Here is a 12731-nt window from a genome sequence, read left to right as displayed (position 1 = left end):
TCTTTTACAAAAAATATTTTTTTATACAAAAAATAAAGCCGAGTTAGTATTGCCGATTTCGTTGAAAACAAAATTGCCTAAATGTGACGTCACACAAGGTGGGGAGGGATTTGCAAAATGTGACCAAGTGTGACAAGGAGGGGGGGAGGGGTCAAAAAACCTAGAAATTCGTGTGACGTAATTAATGGATGATCCCTTATGCACTATTTTTATTCATATCCATATTTATTATTAATAATGTACACATACATTACAAGTCAAGTTTACAATGGGTGAAATATATCCCAGATAAAATTACAGTTCTATTGCCCAATTTCTACCCGATCTACCCGGTTTTAATAACTGTTGGACTGCACAGATTAGGCAGTACATAAATGAGACTCTATCTTGTTTGGTACTAAAATTACAGTTGTATTGGGCAGATTCTTAACTAGTTTTAGCACTTTTAGCAGTTTTGTCAATCGCACTGTCACTTTTTAGTATCTGAGACATAAAAACAAGTGTGTTTTAAAAAGAAAACTAGTGCCTGCGCTAAATCAGGGGATTGGGTTGACGAGCCGACACCACCACCAGGCTCCGTTTAGTAAGCCGTGGCAAAAAGAATAGATAGTATAGAGGGGTCCTGTCAAAGTAAATTTTGTAGTCACGGTACATTTACTGCCATCTATCGACACACGATTAAAACTTAAAATAAAATTGAAAATGTATAAATTAATTAAAATATGTTTACGGATATATGATTATTAATTTTTATTGTTCCACAATGACCCATGTTCTTTCACTGATACGTGTTAAAATTGTTAAATATCAAACGGTGTCGCCAACGCCATTTAAACGACAATAGGCCAAAGGTGTATGGCGCCATCTATTCGACAGTGACTTTTGCTTGACATCCGAGGCACGTTTTTTTCTTAGTCTTTATTTATCTTATACGGAGTTATATATATCTTTGGCCGTGGTAAAAAACTGGAACAAAAGGGATTCAAGTATCATGACCTTTAGTGTCGTACTATAATCACGTGACCAGTGTTGTCAGCATAGCAAAAACCATAAAATAGCACTGGCGCGCCCTCAAATCCCACGACTCTTCTCTTTCCGCACAGACTCTACCTACGTTATAACTTGCTAGAGTCTGTGCGGAAAGAGAAGAGTTGTGGAATGTATGGGGCCCCATACATTCCACAACTCTTCTCTTTCCGCACAGACTCTATCAAAAAACTTTGTTGTTTTAAATTTGTTTATAATATAATTATTTATAATATGACAATATTAATTTGATTGATGTCATATATGGCATAAGTCACTCGTATGGGCGTACACTAAGGTTGAGGTTGGCAGCACTTTTTATTTTACTTCGTGTAAAAAAACTCAGAAATACCTGTATACCAACCTGATAAACATAATTTAGGTTACTTTAACTTACGGATTTTTTGGTCTAATCTGTAGCCCCGCCAAACGAAAGCAACCGAGAGTTGCCGAGAGATGGCCGAATAAAGTTATTTTGAAAATTTCATTTGCTTATTGTAAATTAAATACGCATCGAAAGCGATAAATTTTATGTTCTAGTTATATTCTAATATTTAGATAATAGATTGGAACAGTTTTTTCTTATCATACGTGCGTCGTATTCGAGAAACGTGTCAAAAACTTTTTTAGAAATTTGTAAGGCGCCATCTCGCTTCTTCTCTCGTTTTTTATCCCGTTCTGGTTTTTCAATTTTATATATATGATGATGAAGATTAATATCAATTTATCCATAGAGTGCTTTGCTTAAAGCATAATTGAAAAGTCACTCGAATAGCTTAGAAAAATAAGCTTTTAATTAACCCCATGAATCGCGGGTAGCGGTGACACAGAACCGGCAGTGCATTGCGCTGCTTCCGGCGGATAATCACATCCGGCCTTCTGGAGCCGCCCGGGAATATACTTGCTTATGGTCGGAGTGGGGGTTCGGCGGGGATCTGTTTACAACATCATAAAAAGCTAAAAATAATGTTTTAAAAGTAAAAGAAACCGGGCAAGTGCGAGTCGGACTCGCGCACGAAGGGTTCTGTACCATAAAGCAAAAAAAAACGGAAAAAAATGCAAAAAGAAAACGGTCACCCATCCAAGTACTGACCACGCCCGACGTTGCTTAACTTTGGTCAAAAATCACGTTTGCTGTATGGGAGCCCCACTTAAATCTTTATTTTATTCTGTTTTTAGTATTTGCTGTTATAGCGGCAACAGAAATACATCATCATTTGTGAAAATTTCAACTGTCTAGCTATCACGGTTCGTGAGATACAGCCTGGTGACAGACAGACGGACGGACGGACGGACGGACGGACAGCGAAGTCTTAGTAATAGGGTCCCGTTTTACCCTTTGGGTACGGAACCCTAAAAAGAGTAACCATTTTTTCATATCGTTCAATTTATTAATATCACACTATAAAATACGACGTTTTAAGTAAACAATTGAAAATTTTAACTAAACTAAACAATGTCAAATTAATTAATTTCTTTAATTAATTAATTAAGACGACATTCTAAAATAACATGATATGTAGGTATGTATATGAAATAAACATTCAAGAAAGAAATTTCATACTTATAATTATAAAATTTCAACTCACTCTATTTTCTTTGTACTTACTTATAAAAAACGTTTGCAACGAAAACTAGTACCAAAAATATGTACTTAGATATATACCTACCTATGTTTATCATATTGGGGAAGCATTTGTAATTGTACAATGTGCCAACACTGGTGCCAACCGGTCGAAAACATCAAAACAAACTCCACCTTCTATTAACTTCAAATTAAAATCCACGGCAATCTCATTTCAAAAGCAATTGCAGTAAAATAGGTAAAATATACAAAGAATCCCCTGAAAGCGAGGTGTCCTTGCAAGGACAATCCAATTTGGTCTCAGAGCTAAACACTCGCACAGATAGGAAATACCCGTTACTTTCGCCGTGGACCAGTAAAACGAGAAGACTGATAGTGTCTATATAAAGTCACGTTGCTCCTATATTCAGTGCCATCTGTTGGACAGACGTTAAATAATGACCAGAAATGTAAACACAGAACAAAACTGATGAACTAAAGAAAACAAACTAACTTCACTTTTATTCAAAAGTTTGAGATGCGAAACAGCGGGACTAAGCAGACAAGATGACAATGATGAACAATTTTATTTATTTATTTATTTATTTAAACTTTATTGCACGATAACAAAATGTACAAATGGCGGACTTAATGCCTTAAGGCATTCTCTACCAGTCAACCATTGGGTCAATCAGAAAACTTGTACTTAGTGCAGGTGATGATGATGAATGATGAACATCGACTAATGCCGATTGAAAAAAAAATGTATCGTATCGGGTTGACGCAACGAAAAGTCACGTGATTATTTCGACATATTATTTCACTTTCGATTGGCGTTTTCTTTCAATGATTGTCAAGTGGCAATCAATAAGTACCTAGGCCTATTGCGTGTGTGTTAGTGACGCCATCTGGTAATATCTAACCCGAATATTGAAAGAACATACTTTGTAAGTATAAGCGCTATCTGTCTTCTTTTTCGTTCATGCTATCGCCATTTGTGTCCTTTCCAAACTCTAAGAATACTCTACTAGTTCAACCGTTCTAAGGCACTGTGCGGAAGCTCAAGTCGTATAATTAAATAGTTCCGTATCTAGACTGGCATACTTGCGATGCGTTTTAAAATTGAGTGGAGCTGGAATTTGCGTGATTCAAATCAAAGTTGTGGAGTACACTGAGTTGAATACAAACATGAACATGACGTTATTTGGACATTACTGTTAAGATTATACGTATAATTAAATAGTTTATACAGTTTCTATATTTTATTTTAAAATTTGTCATGCAATTTATTCCATGTATGTACATATAATTAATTACATTTGGGTGAGTTGAGGCGGCAAATGGCATACCAATACTTGAAGGTATTATTCCCATTTAGTAAGCAATATGAGAAGAATCAAATTTTGTTAAAATAAATGGCTCTGTTAAGGAATCATGGTAAAATCATATTTTACAATGTCTAAAATTACAATATTCTAGAGTCTGTGCGGAAAGAGAAGAGTCGTGGGATTTGAGGGCGCGCCAGTGCTATTTTATGGTTTTTGCTATGCTGACAACACTGGTCACGTGATTATAGTACGACACTAAAGGTCATGATACTTATATCCCTTTTGTTCCGGTTTTTTACCACGGCTTACTAGACGGAGCCTGGTGGTGGTGTCGGCTCGTCAAATCAATCCTCTGATTTAGCGCAGGCACTAGTTTTCTTTTTAAAACACACTCTTGTTTTTATGTCTCAGATACTAAAAAGTGACAGTGCGATTGACAAAACTGCTAAAACTAGTTAAGAATCTGCCCAATAAAACTGTAATTTTAGTACCAAACAAGATAGAGTCACATTTATGTACTACCTAATCTGTGCAGTCCAACAGTTATTTTAATACAAAACCGGGTAGATCGGGTAGAAATTGGGCATTAGAACTGTAATTTTATTATCGGGGATATATTTCACCCATTGTAAACTTGACTAGTAATGTATGTGTACATTATTAATAATAAATATGAATATGAATAAAAATAGTGCATAAGTACGTAGGCCTTATTGGGATATGTCCGGTTCTCTCATCTCACGATATTTTACTTCGCCGAAAAGTCTGCTAAATATGAAATACTTATAATTTCGTAACAGAACCTAGTAAACAAACTTACAAATAAAGAAATATTTTTATGAAAAAGTTTTATTCTTTGTAATCGAAGTCTGAATTAAAATATTCAATGTCACTTATGTTTGAGCTAGCTTCAGAACAACCAGGGACTGATGTGAGGAGCTGGATGTGCTTGAATCCGGCACGTAGATTACGAATTCTTGCATATCACCTACTTAGCGGTCTTATATTCGAGATACTTTTACATAATCCTGAAAAAAAATTACATATAAATATGCATAAAATGGCAAGTATCAAGACTACTTGTCAGTTATTTTAAAGATCATGAATGACCTGCATATTTATGAAAATTCATATATTTTGAATGAATATACTTACCGAATATGTACCGGAGACAAGTTACTTAGGGGGGCTTATTAAATAGGTAATTATTTAATATTAAATACAACATCAATACCCGTGAATAGCGGAAACACGTTCCGCGACTTTTTGTAAGTCGATAGCTTTTAGACGTTTTCTTCCCGCTGACAAAACCCAACAATGTTAAATACAATTTTTCTTGTGGTTTTATGTACGGTTTCATCGTGTTTTGAAAATATTTTATACATAAAACTTGCGGTTTTTGTTAATAAAAATATACAATGACAGAAGTTTGTTTACTTTTTACAAGACAGGTGTCAAAGGTTTGATTGCCATATAAAATTTAAAATGTTAGTTCCCGTTTCTGCCACGACTCTTCTCTTTCCGCACAGACTCTAATATCTTTTAGTTACGTAGGTATTCATGTTACTATTAAAACGACACTAGAAATTTTTTGTAGCACATTTTAAAACGTTGAAACATTCTCTTTAATGTGATATATTGTAGCATACACATTTGTAACAAGCACAAAAAAAGAAAGATCCAACAAAACTAAAAACACAACAAAGAGCTATAAACCTTACTGTAAGCATATCAAAATCCTTTCAGCAAACTAAAAAACCTCCTCAAAAAGGTTTGTTCTACGCAAATGACAATTAAAAATTTCAACTTGAGCGGGGTCGGAACTCTGTCTGCGAAAATATTACGTGTGGCCGTAAAAAATATAAAAATCGCTCGGACGGTCCGCGCGGTTATAAATGGCTAGTAATTAGGGCGCTCGTGCCGGCCACGGCCACACAGGGAACAGTATTGTTATTATAATTTTGTATTATAATTTTTAAAGCCTTATCAGATTATAATCAGAAAATCGCTCGACTATATCTATAATTAATCACTTAATAAGTAAAGTACCTGGTACCTAAATATATACAATATATTCGGCTAGGTCAGTCACATTATGTTATATATATTTTTTTAGGTATTAGTGTTAGTTTTTTTGGTAGTTTTAATTTAAGCTTACTTTTTATTCTAAGTTTGTTATTAATTATGTCTATGGTTTAAAAAAATAAAATAGTAAAGTTAGTACTAGCGATGTACGAAGTAAGAGTAAGCTGTATGATTTTTGTTACTTTAATTTCATATAATTTTTATTTATTTTATATATAGGTACGCTAACAATGTTACACCAAAACGTTTACACGGTTTATTACAAACAAACACAATCATACATGTACATTTATAGCTTAGTTCAACATAGAAATTTAACAATGTTCAATGAAAAACTTTAATAGGCAATAAGTTAAAAAGGTTAAAATTTAAGTTAAATATTATATGGGTCAATTTTCAAATAGGCATTTTTTGCTGTCCCACGGCTAAAACTCGAAGTCCATAGGACTAAAAGACTGGGTATGTATATATTTTCATTCAGTGTATTATAAGCTTTAAAAATTATGCACAACTGTATCAAAAATATTATTTGGTCCTGACAAAATCGCATTTGAAGTTCCAAAAACGGCGAAATTTGCCGTTTTTCGCGTGTCCCAGTGGCGGCATCGCGCAATAAAAAAAATCATAACTTTGGATGTAGACAACGTATTATAAACAACTTTGTATTTCTATAAAGAGCATTTTCTAGAGAATTGATTTAATCATATTGATAAATTAATGCGTTATTTAATAAAACAAGGGAAGCCTTTTTATCGCTGTCCCGCGCGGCACCTGTTTTGTTATGACTTAAATATACCCCCTATAATCTTCTTTGTCTATTGAATAACGGTTAGATTAAATTTACAACGCAATAGTGCGGTTAGTTGGGCATCGATTGACATCAAATGTAAACCCGGAAACAGTTTAATTTATTTAAAAACAGATAAAAATCTCTTTCGACATATTTTGGTACGACTACAACGACATTTGTATGGACGCTGGTTACATTGGTACATAGTTGGAATAAAAATATTTCTTTTATAATAATAGTTGCAAATATAGTGTTAAAATATATAGTAAAATAAATAAGTGAATCTGTTGTACTGTGTAGGAAATATCGCTAAAAAATATTATTGGCGACATGTCGCGACATTTGTATGGCGACATTTATACGGCTATTTTGACCGTATAAATGTCGATTGTGGCATACAAATGTCGACATAGTGCCATACAGATGTCGAGAAGGTGTTATACATATGTCGTCAGGGGGGTCCCTTTGTTTCCCATAAAGTTTTAAGTCATAATGTATTGTTTGTCATATTATCGTTAGTCATAAAACTGAAACCGTTAACTTTTCAGGATTTTTGTAAGGTTATTCTATAGATGGGTTAGGTTAGGTTAGGTTTGTTTTATGGCAATCCTGAAAAGTTACGCGTTTTTGAGAAAAATCAATTATGACTAACGAAAATTCGGACAAACAATACATTATGACTTAAAACTATTTGGGAAACAATAGAGACCCGTCGTCAGGGTCTTATAAATGCAACAAAAATAATAAATAGTGGCATATACATGTTGATACTGCCATATAATGTCGAAAAAATGTCGTATATATGTCAAAAGCGCCTTACAAATGGCTAAATAGTGTCATACAAATGTCGATCTTTAAACGTCCATATCTAGCTAACTATAAAAAGTACAGAGGTGCCTCCTACAGTATATTTTTTGTTGTTAAGAACCCTTCCTAAAACGATGATTATAAATCAGATTTGTCAAAAATAAAAAATTGCCATACAAATGTCGAAAAAACACCCTCTTCAAAAATTGACCCATATCTACCAACTACCAACTACCAACAACAATATAATTTCAACATAAAAAAATAAAATATAACCACTTCCACAGCTGGGATGATTATTCTATGTTTCAGTGTACCCCCAGCCTACACTCTGTACTTTTTCCTAGCCGGCCGTTACGCGGCTATAACGGCGCCGGCGAACTTTTTGCGAATATTATCCTTTTAGCACCGTGTATTATAAACGCTCCAAAAAGTAGGGAGCTCTTTAAATTACAATCTTTTTACTGCCGCGAGTCCGGCTCGAAGGACCAGCTCGCTAACAAATCAGCAGTATTATACCAACAGACCAAACTGGTCAAAAAAGTCATGCAATCGTTAATGAGGATAAGTATAAAACTAAATAACTAGACAATTTAGCTACATAAGTAGATTATATTAAAGGTAAATATAATTTATAGGTACTCAGTAGTTAACAGACACAATAACAATAACATTCGCGAATCACCGCTGATAAGAAGGTCTTGACCACACGATGTTTTCGTGTGAGCTAACTGGTTCTGGCCTTGGTCTTATTTGTGGAGTGGAAAACCCAATCATAACCCCCCCCTTTAAATACCTAATACATATGATATTATGTGGTTGACAAAATTACGAAGAAAAGCGAAAGGGCATTCCATTAGATGTTATGTGGATGCAATGATAAGATCACAGAATAACTAATAATACTTGATTCTTCTTCTTCTTCTTCTTCTTCTTCAGTCGGTCCCTCAATACTGAGGATCGTGACATCATATCCTTCTGTTGAAGACCAGTTTCCTCCATAGGGTTCTATTCCCCGCCATGCGCATGGCCTCGTGCAGTTTTAATTGCATAGGTGCCGTAATTTGAGCACACCATCTAGCAGGAGGAGGGCCCTGAGGTCTCGTGCCTTCAACTTTGCCCGTCATTATTACTCTTTCCAGGCTATTCGGAGAGCGACGTGAGAGGTGTCCGAAGTATGAAAGCATTTGGTCCTGGCATATCGTTGACAACCGGCGTTTTATGCGTAGCTCCTTCAATATGGACTGATTGGTACGCATTGGTAATACTTGATAAGATATACATAAGTTAGGATAGTTTTTATCACGGTAATAGTTATTCTACGCAGATGAAGTCATAAGCAGAAGCTTGAGGCCATTTCAATCTTACACCGTGATATCAAAATGATATGATTAAATAAAATATGGATAATGATGTCAGTCGCAAATAATACAACGCCTTTTACGCGGATTAGCAATAGTTATTTGTTTTACAAGGGGGCAAAGTTGTTGTTTAACCGCTCGTGCTAATATTGATACCCGAGCAAGCGAAAGATTCCAAAATTGAACCACGAGCGTAGCGAGTGGTTCGAAAAATGGAATCTTGGGCGTTGCGAGGGTTTCAAATCACGAGGGTTAAACAAAATTTGCCCCCGAGTGAAACACAACATTTTTCACCACACCAACCCGAAGCAAATATATAATGTAAAATATCAAACAAAATCAAACCAAATCAAATTCAAATGAATGTTATTAAATATTCATCATCCAAAATCATCATTTAAAAGTCAATTCTACCAGCAAACATAAGAAAACAAATCAAAATTTGCACTTGATTACTTTGCCTCACATGTGAATAAAATGCAACATTGCTATCAGTTTTTGAAGTGCAAAGTAAGCCTTTCCGAGCTGGTGTGGTGAAAAGTAATATTTTGGTTTAAACTAAAAGTTTTAGTAGTAGTAGTAGTAGTAATCACTTTATTGTACACAACACAAGTTTACAAAAATAAATTAATTAATTATTATTATTAATTATTATTCCTTTATTCATCATTTTTCTTAGGCTAGGTTTTTATAATATGTATATAAAAGTAAAATATAAAAACACTTACAAAACAATAAAAAATACATATAAACACATTATAAAAAACCTAACCTAGGGTGCCGCCGGCAGCGGGGCAGGGCCCAAGCTGCCGGTGGTCAGGGCCGCAGAGTGAGGAACCGACGTACTATACGCGCCGTGTCCAAAATTACCGCCTTCTGCATCTGACCCTTGATCCAGCCACCCAGCGAGAGTCTCTCTAGGTGTTGGTCGAGACTCTTCGCTATGAGACCGTTCGCTGACACGACTATCGGAACAATGATCGTCGAGTCAACATCCCACATGGCGGTAATCTCATGAGCTAAGTCTAACACACCTATAATTATTATTATTATTAAGTATTAAGTTTTATTTTGCGTTCCTCTAAATATGTCTATGAGTGTATAAATGATAGACTTTCAATAATTAGAGGTACAATCTAAGTTTCTAATGTCAATCTATACTAGTTAATAATGTAAAACATGGAAGATATTTCAATTAGTTGAAATTGCCCCACAGTCGAAATGGTCCCCCGCACCTTACGTATCTTTTTAGGGTTCCGTACCCAAAGGGTAAAACGTGATTTTTGACCAAAGTTAAGCAACGTCGGGAGGGGTCAGTACTTGGACGGGTGACCGTTTTTTTTTTGCCTTTTTGTTTTTTTTTTGCATTGTGGTACGGAACGCTTCGTGCGCGAGTCCGACTCGCACTTGCCCGGTTTTTTTGGATAGGCCACAAGATGTGATCGTAAAATGAAAATCAATTTGCTATTGCACATTACTCCACCTACACACCAAGCTATAAAACCTCTTCCCAAGGAATAGATGCTAAAAACAGAAGAATTTGTGATACTAGGAAATATCATCAGAATTTAATAAAGTCCGAAAATTTCAAATATTTGTTTGAAATGTTGTGTACATTTAAGTTACTTTGTGGTAGTAATAGTAGCAACCTCTTTATTGTACAAAAACGCATAAAGAAGTAACTTACAATTAGGGATCTCTTTCAGTTAAAATTTGAGTAGATGAGAGGAGAAAGTGAGAAGAGGGTGACAAATGCAGCAAAATCAGTCAGCTGCAGAGAGGTGTGAGTTTGCAGGGGGGTCACCTCTGTCTGCATGTACATGTACAACGAAGAAGCAAATGTACCTTGTTAAGTTGAATAATGAACTTATAAGGAATGTTCAGTCTGTAGAGTTTTTATAATAAGTATTTAGTGCCTTAGCTAGTTATGTCAATTTCTCTTTTATTACATAAATTGTAATTTAGATTGCTAACGATTCTTTTAAGTACAAAAATTGAAAAATCTTCCTAGCTGCGGCAGATCGGCGGAAAAGAATCAAACTTATTAAGAGTTAAAAAAATAAGGCCCTTAGTCGCTTATGGATCTTTCATATGGATGCCACAAATAATATATAATATACACACCTGATTGTTAGTGGTAATCTTCGCATTGCCGGAGGCCAAGAATGGCGCGAATAAAGCCTCTTATAAAACCATCGCCTGTTGCGAGACCGAGTATCTGCACACAATACAACAATGTTCAGTTTGTCTGTGCCGAGTGCGGGGCATCATTGATAGCGGGTAGATCAATCACAGATTCTACTTAATACAAAAATTGTGACAGGTTAACAGTTTATGAGTGTTTCAATAATAATTTTATGACACAAGTACATAGAACAGGAGTACAACAGGTAAGGCGTAGAACGCACAGAGCGGTGTGGAATCGTCCGCCGCGGTCGCACACAGTAGAGAGGCTTGAAATTTTGTATCTCGATGTAAGTAATCCGCCTAAAGCGGATATACAACGCTGTTACTCCGCCGTTCTGCGCGAGTATAGCCATGTATGAAACGGCCAAGCCTTAGTTTTTAAACCAAGGTGTAGGGTTTATTCGGTCTTCGGTTTTGCTAAGAGCTTATAACTTTTTTACAGAAAAAGCCAGTACCCAAGTCTTGGCCGCTAATTTCACATGGAATATCATTGGTTATATGTAGGTTTTGTAGCATTGTAGGCAGGTGACATTACGCTGGTATTGGCACCCCGTCCGGCAGACGTCAGCGGCCGACGATAGTTATTATATTTCTGCGATAGACACGGAATATTTCTCTCAAAGATGCAGCGCGCTTGCACCGATGCACTTCTATTTCCGCCCACCACACTCACTGTACTTTACACGGATTAGATGCTTGTAAAAAAATCCGTCCGTATATTATAATAACTTTAATATTGAGTGACGGATTGAAAGTTTTAATCACGACGACATAGTATTTATTAAGGAAATTAAAAGATATCACCCATTTTCTATTGCTGCAAAGCTCTTACAGTTGCACGGCGGAATGTGCAGCTCTTTCGTGCTGTCACAAGTGGAATGACATCAGAATCTGTCTCCAAAATTGAGTCACCACACCAGACAATGTTATATTAACTTAGTCAATAAAATGATTTAAGTCTTACCATTAAATAAAATACTTTAGTGTTTCCTATTTTAGTCAGCAAAATGTTACGCTTGTAAACAAATGTACTTAATACGATGAAAAATATTATAATAAGTATATAGTATGTTGTATGATGATGATGATGATGGTATCCTGTTATCCCTCATCAGGGACATAGGGCTCTCAGAAGGGTTCTCCACTGTTGTCGATCCTGCGCTGTCTCTTCGACTTTCTTCCAGTCGAGGCCAGCGGATGCCACCTCTTTGTTGACTGTGCGCCTCCAGGTGGTACGTGGACGACCGGGTCTTCTTTTTCCAGAGGTATGCCACGTCAGACCTTGTTTGGACAGGTGATTGTCTGGTCTTCACAATACGTGACCTATCCAGCGCCATTTCCTAAGGAGAATTTCCTTGTCGATAGGATTTTGGCCCGTCAGCTCCCATAACCTTATATTAGAAATGGTCCGTGGCCAATAGATTCCTAGAATCCTCCGCAAGCATTTATTTACAAACACCTGGAGTCTATTTGTTATGGTGTTTTTCACTGGCCATGTCTCACATCCATAAAAGAGGGCCGACTTGATGTTGGAGTTAAAAATCTTAATTTTTGTAGGGCGAGTGATGATTGTGGACATCCTC

Source organism: Cydia fagiglandana, chromosome 4 (assembly GCF_963556715.1).
Source record: "Cydia fagiglandana chromosome 4, ilCydFagi1.1, whole genome shotgun sequence".
Classification (NCBI taxonomy): domain Eukaryota; kingdom Metazoa; phylum Arthropoda; class Insecta; order Lepidoptera; family Tortricidae; genus Cydia; species Cydia fagiglandana.
The sequence above is the reverse complement of the archived record's forward strand: the minus strand, read 5'-3'. Positions refer to the sequence as shown.